Source organism: Callorhinus ursinus, unplaced genomic scaffold, assembly GCF_003265705.2.
Source record: "Callorhinus ursinus isolate GAN/ISIS: 27379988/994484 unplaced genomic scaffold, GSC_fseal_2.0 scaffold22, whole genome shotgun sequence".
In the NCBI taxonomy this organism is placed as follows: Eukaryota; Metazoa; Chordata; class Mammalia; order Carnivora; family Otariidae; genus Callorhinus; species Callorhinus ursinus.
Genome location: NW_027397084.1, coordinates 11,314,853 through 11,325,530, shown reverse-complemented (window position 1 = coordinate 11,325,530; position 10,678 = coordinate 11,314,853). Strand labels below are relative to the sequence as shown.

Genomic DNA, 10,678 nt, shown 5'->3' with positions numbered 1-10,678 from the left:
AAACAAAGAAGAAATCATCTAGTAAGGAGACATTCAATTCATTCGACAAATATTTACTGAGTCTGTGTTAGTTTCAAGCACTTGGAACTAAATAATTGAGCAAAACTGCAAAAAACTGCCTCGTGCAGTTAACATTCTAGTAAATTGCATAATAAGTAAGTACCTAGGAAAATATGTCAGAAGTTAATAGAGCGATGTCCTATAGTAGAGCAGGGCCGAAGGATCAGAAGATCAAGGTAGGTCACACTGAAGAGGCAACATCTGAGCAGATTGGAAGGTGATAGAGGTTTGCCATGCTACTATATAGGGAAAAGCATGGCAGAGAGAGCCAGCACAAAAGTCCCAAGTGGGAGCAGCCCTGTCTTGTCCCAGAAGCTGCAAGCAGGCTGGTGTGTTGTACTGAGTCAGGAAGAGACGACAGGAGATGGGGTCAGAGAGGTGAGGCGTGGGGCGACAGCGAGCTAGATCAAGTAGAGCTTTGTAGGCCATTAAGGGGCTTTGGCTTTTGCTCTGAGTGATATGGGGAGCCACTGGAGGGTTTGAATGGACTTCCTTTGAAAAATATTTCCTGGGGCGCCTGGGTGGCTCAGTTGGTTGAGCAACTGCCTTCAGCTCAGGTCATGATCCTGGAGTCCCAAGATCGAGTCCCACATTGGGCTCCCTGCTCAGCGGGGAGTCTGCTTCTCCATCTGACCCTCCCCCCTCTCGTGCTCTCTCTCTCCAAATAAATAAATAAAATCTTAAAAAAAAAAAAAAGAAAAAAAGAAAAATATTTCCTGGCTGGGGCGCCTGGGTGGCTCAGTGGGTTAAGTGTGTCTGCCTTTGGCTCAGGTCATGATTCCAGGGTCCTGGGATCGAGCCCCACGTCGGGCTCCCTGCTCAGCAGGGAGTCTGCTTCTCCCTCTGCCTCTCCCCCTGGCTTGTGATCTTTCTCTCTCACTCACACACACTCTCTCTCTCAAATAAATAAATAAAATCTTAAAAAAAAAAAAAAAAGTTTCCTGGCGGCTGAGTGGAGAGGGAGAGTATCAGACAAGGTTGGAAGCAGGGAGAGCTCCCAGGAGAGTTTGCCTCACTCTAGGTGAGTGATGATGAGACCAGGTGAGGTCAGGTGAGAAATGGTCAGTTGCCAGACAAGTTGTGAAGGCAGAGCCAACAGACGTTCCGACAGATTCTAGGTGGAGTGTGAGAGACGAGTGGTTAAAGTGATGGCAAGGATTTAGGCCTGAAAGGAAGGGCAGGGTTGCCAGTCCCTGGGGGCGGGAAGAAAGGCTGGGGATGGAGAGGAACCTGGGTCTCAGCCCCCGTCTGACGTGCAGACTGCCTTGTTGATGTCGCTATGTCCGTTAGATGCTGGCCTGGCCATGCCGGTGGGCAGTTAGATAATGAAGCTCAGTTCTTAGGACGGAGGTCTGGGCTGGGGGGTATGCCTTTGGGAACATTAGCATAAGAGCCTGCAGGAGCCTGCGCAGGAGAGAGCAGGGGTAGGAACAGAGGTCCTGGGGCTGCCGGTGATAAGAGGAACCAGGAAAAGAGATGAGGAAGTGCCCAGGAGGTGGGAGAAAAATCTAGAGGGTATGGTGTCTCCGAAGTAAAGTGAAAAGGAGCTTTGGGGCCGTGAGAGCGATCACCGCGTCCTGCTGCCCACCCACCAGGTAGGAGGCTCTGGGGATCCGCCACAGGTGCACCTTCGCAGTGGCCGTGGGGCCAAGGTGCGCGCAGAGCGATCTTGGTGGAGTGAAAGGCGAAAGTTTAAGTGAGATTTGGGGGAAAAGGAGTGGGGTCTTCACATGCAGATAATTCTTTGGGGATTTTTGCTGTAAATGAGAGCAGTAACCAGTAGGGGCAGAAGGAGGCCAGAAGAGGTTTTGTTTTTTGTTTGTTTGGTTTTGTTGTTGTTTTTTTGTTTTTTGGGTTTTTTTTTTTAAGATTGGAGAAACAACAGCCTTTTGGTACGCTCATAGGCCTGATTTTAGCAGACGGAAAAATTGATGGCAGGGTTGGGTGGAATTAGCAAGGCCATATTCCTGAGTCGGAAGGAGGGATGGGATTAAGTGGTTTTGGTTTGGAGCGCAGCTGGATGAGGGGTCAGCAAACTTTTTTACAAAGGACCAGAAAGTAAATATTTTAGTAGTTGCGGACATACAGTTTCTGTTGCAACTATTCTTCTTGTCTCTAGAGCCGACACACAGCACATAAATGAGTGGGCGTGGCGTGTTCCAATAAAACTTGATTTAGGTTTGCTGAAATGTTAATTTCATATACTTTTCACATGTTACAAAACGTATTCTTGTGATTCCCTGTCCCCCGCCCTAATTATTTAAAAACTAAAAACCGGGCGCCTGGGTGGCTCAGGCTTTAAGCATTTGCCTTCGGCTCAGGTCATCACCCCTGAGTCTCTGTCTTTCTCAAATAAGTAAATAAAATCTAAAAATAAAAATAAAATAAAAATAAATAAATAAAATAAAAACTAAAAACCATCCTTAGCCAGCATGCCGTACAGACGTGGGTAGTGGGCTGGATGGCCCACAGGCCATGGTTTGCCGACCCCCAATCTAGGTGACAGGAGGTTAACATGGATGAATACAGGGCGCCTGGGTGGCTCAGGCGTTAAGCGTCTGCCTTCGGCTCAGGTCATGATCCCGGGGTCCTGGGATCGAGCCCCGCATCGGGCTCCCTGCTCGGCCGGAAGCCTGCTTCTCCCTCTCCCACTCCCCCTGCTTGTGTTCCCTCTCTTGCTGTCTCTCTCTCTGTCAAATAAGTAAATAAAATCTTTAAAAAAAAATGGATGAATACAAATACAGTGGAGATAAAGTGAGGGGAATCCAGGAATTCTCCCAAGGGCTTCGATTTTCTGTTCGGTTGGACCCTGAGAATGAGGAGAAAGTACAGTACCACAAGCACCTGCATGAAAGGGACACAGAGTTGTCAGAAAGTTGAGCCTTCCCAAGCTGTGGTCTTGCCAAGGGAGTTTCAAGTAGGAGGAGGCCAAAGAAGCTGCATTTATGTAGGAGAGTGATTATTATGGTTGTTGGGTTGTGAGGTCTAGCAAATAAAACAACAGGACTCCCAGTTACATTTGAATTTCAGGTAAACAACAAATAATGTTTTAGTAGAATAACGTCACACGGTTAGGAGGGAGGGAGAACGTAAAGCAGATGAGGGAGTGTTACGAGGGGGAGTCATGAGTGGATTGGAGGTTCTAATGTGGGGAAGAATGTTGGAGAGGGCTACTGGGAAGGGGAAGGTAGAATCAAATGCTTGACCTTGAGATGAGGAGCAGTTGCAGCTACTGGCCCTGACGAGGTTCAGGGTTCAGCTATTGGGATAAGCCAGTAGTAGTGGGCGGAGGACAAGACCAGTGGGGGTAGCATACTGCTGATGCCCTAAGAGGGCTGAAATGATTGTACTCTTCCCATGTGTCCAGCACCGTGTTGGGACATGAAATAAAGATTAATCAGTGTTCCAGTCCGGAGTGACATGGAAAGGTCATTTAGAACTGGGTCAGGGAGGCCCTTGAATGTTACGCTAAGAAATTTAGGAACATGGGTTTAAGATCCCTCCCCTATGTTGAGAAATAGTGAAATCAATACAACTCATCCATTTGACATACCTGAATATGGAGGTTTTAAATATGGACTTGAAACATATTATCTTACAGTATTATATAAACTGGGATTGGATCAACTGCAGTTGGTTCTTAAGCTTTCACAATCTTCTGTTACTTCTAAGATGAAAGTAATTTAGAAAATACTTTAAGGACTCCCCCCCCACCCCACCCCCCAGCAAGTGAGTAAAATCAGACTGAATAGAAAGAGGAAGGTTGAGCTCCTAAAATATGCATTGGACCTGTGGTTGGTGCCTGGAGGTTGTCCTAAGGAGGGGTTAGGGAGGGGCCAGCGTGGGCTGGGTCGTGATCTGAACAGAGGTGTCAGGTCAGACCTTTGAGAAAGGGAAGGAGCCAGCAAGCACTTCTTTGCTAATTAATGTCTCTGCACTGCTTCAGTAAGCACACAGTCCCCCACCCCCACCCCACCGTATAGTATGCACAAGCTGTAACTGGGATCTGGAAACTAACTGGAAGTCAGAGGAGACATAGAGAGGCCTTCCGAGGTGCCGGGTTCTCAAGCTACAGTCCGCCCTCCGTAAGATGCTGGCTAAGATGTACGGCCGCTGCTTAAGGAAAAGTAAGCTCCACCTCGTTATCCAATCAGAAATGGAAAATGACTGGCTTATTTGCACAACTGGGATAGAGTAAGTTCAGGGGAAGGCTGCGGTGTCTGTAGAGAAGCCGAAGCCGCAACCCAACCACATCTATACAGACCCTTATCGGGGACTGGAGGGGATGCCAAAGCCTTCAGTGAAAGGGAACAGGTCAGGCGACGGCTAAAAAAGCCCTCTAACCAGGGGCGCCTGGGTGGCTCAGTCAGTTAAGCGTCTGCCTTGTGCTCAGGTCATGAACCCGGGGTCCTGGGACCAGGATCGAGCCCCGCATCCGGGCTCCCTGCTCGCCAGGGAGCCTACTTCTCCTTCTGACCCTCCCCCCTCTCATGCTCTACACTCTCTCTCACAAGTAGAAGAAAAGCTTTAAAAAAATAAAAAATAAAAAGCCTTCTAACCCAACCAGGGCTCAGTCACAGAAAGCAGAGAAGGGGTTTGTGTAGAGCATGTCCTCCGTTCCTAGCAGAGCTCCTGGCACACACAGATCAATAAATACTTGTTGAGTGAGTGAATGAGTACAGAACAACAAAAAATTCTTTGGAACTTTCTAGGTTATGTTTGACCACTTAACCAGATATGTGGCCTTGGGCAAGTTAATTAACATCCCTGAGCTTCAATTTCCTCATCTGAATAATGAGACTAGTTCTGGTCAACACCTCCACACCTTTTGCAAAGATGAAATGAGATAGCACTTAACAGTTAAAAGGAGTGATGGGTACCGTTGCCTATAGGAAAAGACATAGGGAGGAGTAGTCATTGTGAGGTGGGAGCAGGTTTTTAGAAATAACTTGAGAATTAAAGGGGGGAGGACTTTTACCATTTTTGGAAATTCTGGAAATTTTCTAGGAGAAAATTTTCCAAGTAAAGGTAGAAAAAAGTATTTGCTTTCTATTACATGTCAACTTGTATGGAAGACAGTGGTACGTATATTACCTGGAAGCAAATCCCTGGAGATAGATAACATCCTGCAAAAATAAAACAAGCATGCAAATAGCAGCACGTAAACCGGGGAATAAAACTTCAACCAGACTGTCGGATATCAAAACCCCTATTACTGGAGCACCTGACTGGCTCAGTCAGAGCAGGCAATTCTCGATCTCAGGGTTGTGAGTTCGAGCCCCATATTGGGTGTAGACTTGACTTAAAAATAAAATCTAAAAACAAATCCATATTATTTCTGCTACACCAACAATTTAGGCTCAAGTATCTTAGAATGTTAAAGGTAACTTTGGAGGTTTAGTTCAACCCCCAGTACAGAGCCCACATCTCAGCAAGAGTGACTTCTAGATTGGGGACCATAATGAGATCTCTTAAGACAGTCCCATTCTTTTTGAATGGTGCTGATTATTCAAAGGTTCTTTCCAATTAGTCAATTTCAATTAGACAAATTGAAATTAGTCTCTATCCATTTGCCCCACTTTGACACTGGCTCTGGCCTCCAGAGCTGCCCAGAGGAAATCCAGGCCTTGCTGAAGGACATGGGGTCACATCCTTATGGTCATTGTGTTACCACTCCCCATAGCCGTGCACACAGTGGACACAAAATGCTTGCTGCATTGAACCTATCCTTGCCTTTTCTTGCAATGATTGCTAACAGAGGAAATAGCTTCCGTTTCAGTCACTCCCAAGATGAGAGCTGCTGGTGCACAGTGTGAGATGCTGGCTCCAAGCCCTGACCCGAGAACCCTCACGGGATAAAGTTATGCTCTCAGTTCATTCAGTCAAGAAGCTTTTATTGAGTGCCTACTACATACCAGGCGCTGGGAACATGTCACTCAACAAAATAGGCAGCTGCCCTTGTGGAGCTTTTCTTGTGTGAGAAAATAGAGAATACTTAATGAATATGTGATCTTTTAGAAGGTGATAAGTGCTAGGGGAAAGAAATTGAAGCAGGTAGAAGGAATTGGGAGTGTCAGAATGGGAAGTGTGCTGGTTTCAGTTTAAGTGGGATGGCCATGTAAGTGAAGGCAAGGAGGTGAAAAGGCATCTGTGAGATTATCAGGGGGAAAGAGCAAGGATGGCAGAGGGAACATGGCTGTGCAAAGGTCCTGAGGTGCAAGCCTGCCCAGTGGGCAGGAGCTGAGTCAGCCAGGTGAAGGGGAGCCAGAGGCCCCTCAGAGAGACGTGGGCTCGAGCTGCATTGTCCGCCACAGTGGCCTCTAGCAACGTGTGACTCTCAAGCTCTTGAAATGTGCCTAGTCCAAACTGAGACTTGCTGTATGACTACATGACCTGCCACATTTCAAAGACTTTGAATGAAAACAAGAACGCAAAATTTCCCAATTTTTATATGGAGCCCATGGTGAAATAATAATACTTTATAGAGATACCGCATTTAAAAATATACTGTTAAAATTCATTTCACCTGTTTCTTTTTACCTTTTTATTCATGACTACAGAAAATTTTAAATGTCACATGTGGCTCCTATTTCTGTTAGATAGTGCTGGTCATCTATACCTTCCCAAGGACTTTGCTTTTATTCTGATTAAAATGGGGAGCTCTTGGGGAGTTCAGAGCAGAGGAATGACATGGTCTGGCTTTTTGTGAAAGGATCGGTCTGGCTGCTATATTGAGATAAAATTGCAGAAGCTCATGCATGGAAGCAGGGACACCATGAGGAGGTACTGGCAGTAACTCAGGGGAGGGGTGAGGGTGGCTTAGCCCAGGGTGCTAGTGATGGAGGTGGTGAGATGCGGCTGGGATCTGGATATATTTTGAAGGTGGAGACTGTAGGACTTCCTGCAGGAATAGACGTGGGATATGGGAGAAAGGAAGGAGTCAAAGATGTTTGAATATTTTGGCCTGAGAAACTGGAAGAACGAGGCTGCCATTAACTGAGATAGGAAGACCACGGGCAGAGCAGTGGAACATCAGGATATCAATTGGGGTGTCAATTTAATGGTCATGGGGATGTTGAGTAGGCCACTGGATGTGTAAAGTATGGCACTCAAGGGAGAAGTCTGAGCCAGCGGTGTCTATTTGGGAGCTGTAATATCTAAGTGGTATTTAAAGTCAGGAGAGTAGAGGAGCTTGCCAAGGAAGTGAGATTATGTTTAGAAAAGAAGACCGGGCGACTGGGTGGCTCAGTAGGTTAAGCAGTGGACTCTGGATTTTGGCTCAGGTCATGATCTCAGGGGTCGTCAGATGGAGCCCAGCGTCCAGCTCCGTGATGAGCTTGGAGCCTGCTTAATTCTCTCTCTCTTGCCCTCTGCTCACCCCCCACCCCCGCTTGCGCACGTGCACTCCCTCTCTTAAAAAAAAAAAGTCCAAGGACTCAGTTTAAGAATAAGACTGGGGAGAAAAGGTGGAAAACAGCAAAGAACTAAGAAAGGCAGAGGAAAAGTCAGATTATGGTGACCTCGGGAGCCAATGAAGACCGTGTTTCCAGGAGAAGCAAGTGACTATGTCAAGTGCTCTCTATAGGTAGAGTTAAGATGAGGACAAAGAGTTGACAGTTGGAGGTAGGTGATGTGCAGGTCAGGAGGACTTTGGAATGGTCTGAACAAAAAACCTGAGAGCAGTGGGTTTAAGGGAGAATGGCGAGGAGGGCCTTGGAGACAGCATCAGCGAGCATGGAAAACACCAAAAATTTTACTGGAAAAGCAAGGAGAGAGATGAGGCCAGAAGCTCATAGATAAATGGAGCTAAAGAGAGATGATAAATAATGATGGGACAGATAAGAGCAGGTTTATGTGTTAATGAGAATAACGCAGGAGAGAAAGGAAAGTTGATGATGTGGGGGAAAAAAAAAAAGGGTGGAAAAATCTCCGGAGTCATGTTGCCATAGAGGTGGGAGGGGATTCCATCGAGGGCGCAGGCAGGGTTGCCCTTAAGGAGCCCAGGATCCCAGACAGTTCATCTACCGTAGCGAGTGGGAAAGCCAGCTCTCAGGGTGCGGCTGCTGGGGTACAGGGGTGGGTGTCGTGGACGCTCACTTCCCGCTGCTTCATTTCCTCAGTGAAGTGGGAGGCATGCCCCTCGGCGGAGTGAGGCATTGGAGGTGTGTGGAGGCAGCTGAAAGTGTAACATAGCTGTCTGGGAGAGGGTGTGAGAGTGACCGCACATATAGGATGATTAAGGGTCCTCGTGGTATTATGGACCTGGGTTTGAAGCCAGAGCGGTGAACACGGGGGTATGTTTCCTTCGGCCACTTTTTGCTGCAATGGGCCAGGACTAGGGTCAGCGGAGAGTGGACTGACCCAGGGCTGTGCTATCTGCAAACGTGTCGAGGCTGTATTCGAGAGAGTGGTCCTAATGATTGCTCCTAGAGTTCGCTCGTTCAAACAGCTCTTTGCAGAATGCTCATGGTTGCCACAGCAGCAAGGGACCAAATCTGCGCTTGCGGCTCAGCGCTGCCTCTGGGAGGACCCAGTCTGCACCCGCACTGCTGCCGCGGGGGCCCGGCAGGAACCACGGCTGGGGCACCAGATAAGACAGGGCCGCCACCTCCTGGCCGATTGCTGCTACTGCAGACAGGCCAGCCCCCCCCCCCCCCCCCCCCGCCGCCTCTACGGCTAGCTTCCCGCTGTCCTGGGCTAAAAACAATGACCTGGCCAAAAGCTAGCCCTGGGAGGCCACCTCTGCCTTTCCCCCCACCCCTCAATTTTCCGTTCTCATTCTCAGTAGCAAGCAAGGTAATGCCTACGAAGGGATGCTCTTTTCCTGAGAAAGGTTTCCATTTTAGCAGACAACTGTGAATATCGAAAAGCCCTCCCATGGTGATTAACATAACATCATTAAAAAAAAAAAAGCCCTCGAGAATCAAGAAAATGAAATAGTCATTGAATTTCAAGTGTCTGTGGAAAACCAACGCAGGGAATAGTCGAAATGCAAGGGTTTGCACTGTGACCATCCCTGCCCCCACAGACACGCACATACTACCTTGCAGATGGGGCACTATGCTCAGAGTAATCCCAGGCATGAGTTTTAGTTCCTCAATCAGAATTCATATTTGATGTTTACTGAGACACCATGATGACCTAGGCCCCAAATAATGTACTCATCACCCAGTGGTTTGGTTTAAAAAAAACGTTTTTTTCCCCTAAGATTTTATTTATTTATCTGACACAGAGAGAGAGGCAGCGAGAGAGGGAACACAAGCAGGGGGAGTGGCAGAGAGAGAAGCAGGCTTCCTGTGGAGCAGGGAGCCTGATGCGGGGCTCGATCCCAGGACCCCGGGATCACAACCTCAGCCAAAGGCAGACACTTAACAACTGAGCCACCCAGGCACCCCTGCCTTAAAAAAACCTTGAATATTCCCCACTTTTCACACATATTTCCTGTCTTGATTAGAAATTTTACAATTGAGGGCGCCTGGGTGGCTCAGTTGGTTAAGCGACTGCCTTCGGCTCAGGTCATGATCCTGGAGTCCCGGGATCGGGTCCCGCATCGGGCTCCCTGCTCGGCAGGGAGTCTGCTTCTCCCTCTGACCCTCTCCCCTCTCATGCTCTCTCTCTATCTCATTCTCTCTCTCAAATAAATAAATAAAATCTTAAAAAAAAAAATTTTACAATTGCTCCTTTTAGTATAATAGCACTGAAACCTTTAAAAATTAAATAAGTTATCTGACAGGATTGGACAACATGTCAGGCTTTATTTTATTACTGTATCCGATTAGTTACCTGGCAACTGGGCCCAGAAGGAATGGAGCTGCAAATGGGCAAGCATTTATCAGTTAATTTTAATTTTTATCAGAATAATACCTGCATATAAGTTCAAATAGTAAAAAAGGCTTATGATGAAACACGGCAAATATCTGATCTGCCTTTTCTTTTCTTCCTACCCTTGTACTCATGGAAAATTACCCTTACCTATTTTTGGCAATTTTTCTTAACATTCATCTCTGTGTTTCTGAATAGTATGCTTATATTGTGTTTCTCCATTTATCAGTTTCAGATATTACTGATTCATTTCCCTCTTCTCAGATAATTATATAAAGATTTTTGGCCAGTCAGTCGTAGGCATTTACATTTCTTTGGCAAAACATTGTTCATTGCTGAGGTACAATCCTTTATTTTTCCTGGAATTAATAATTGCCTTAGTTTTTGTATTTGCCTCGTTTTCTGTTTACCCTTAATTACTTTACTGAATCTTTGCCACACACTAATTGATAATATTGCAAAGGCACTACTCATTTTTTCTTGTAGTCCTCTGTATTAGCATTCCCCAGGGAAACAGAATAGGGTGTGTGTGTGTGTGTGTGTGTGTGTGTGTGTGTGTGTGTGTGTGTGTAGGGGGAGAGAGAGAGAGAGATTTCATTTTTAGCAGTTGGCTCATATGATTGTGGAGACTGGCAAATCCAAGATATGTAGGGTGGGCTGGTGGGCCAGACTCAGAGAAGGGTTGATATTGCAGCTCAAGTCTGAATGCAGTCTGGATATAGAATTCCCTCTTGCTCAGAGGACATCATTCCTTTTTCTCTTAAGGCCTACAACTGATTGGATGAGACCCACCTAT

The 10,678-nt window shown here is 46.8% G+C and overlaps 1 protein-coding gene across 1 annotated transcript in view; it reads left to right on the top strand.

Moving 5' to 3' along the window:
- Positions 1-1,525: 1,525 nt before the first annotated feature.
- The window catches only part of GCM1 (glial cells missing transcription factor 1), a 42,894-nt gene continuing 33,741 nt past the window's right edge, over positions 1,526-10,678 (top strand). The window contains exon 1 of the mRNA XM_025890627.2: positions 1,526-1,655. The gene's annotated coding sequence lies outside the window, so the exon portion shown is untranslated. The remainder of the gene's footprint in view (positions 1,656-10,678) is intronic.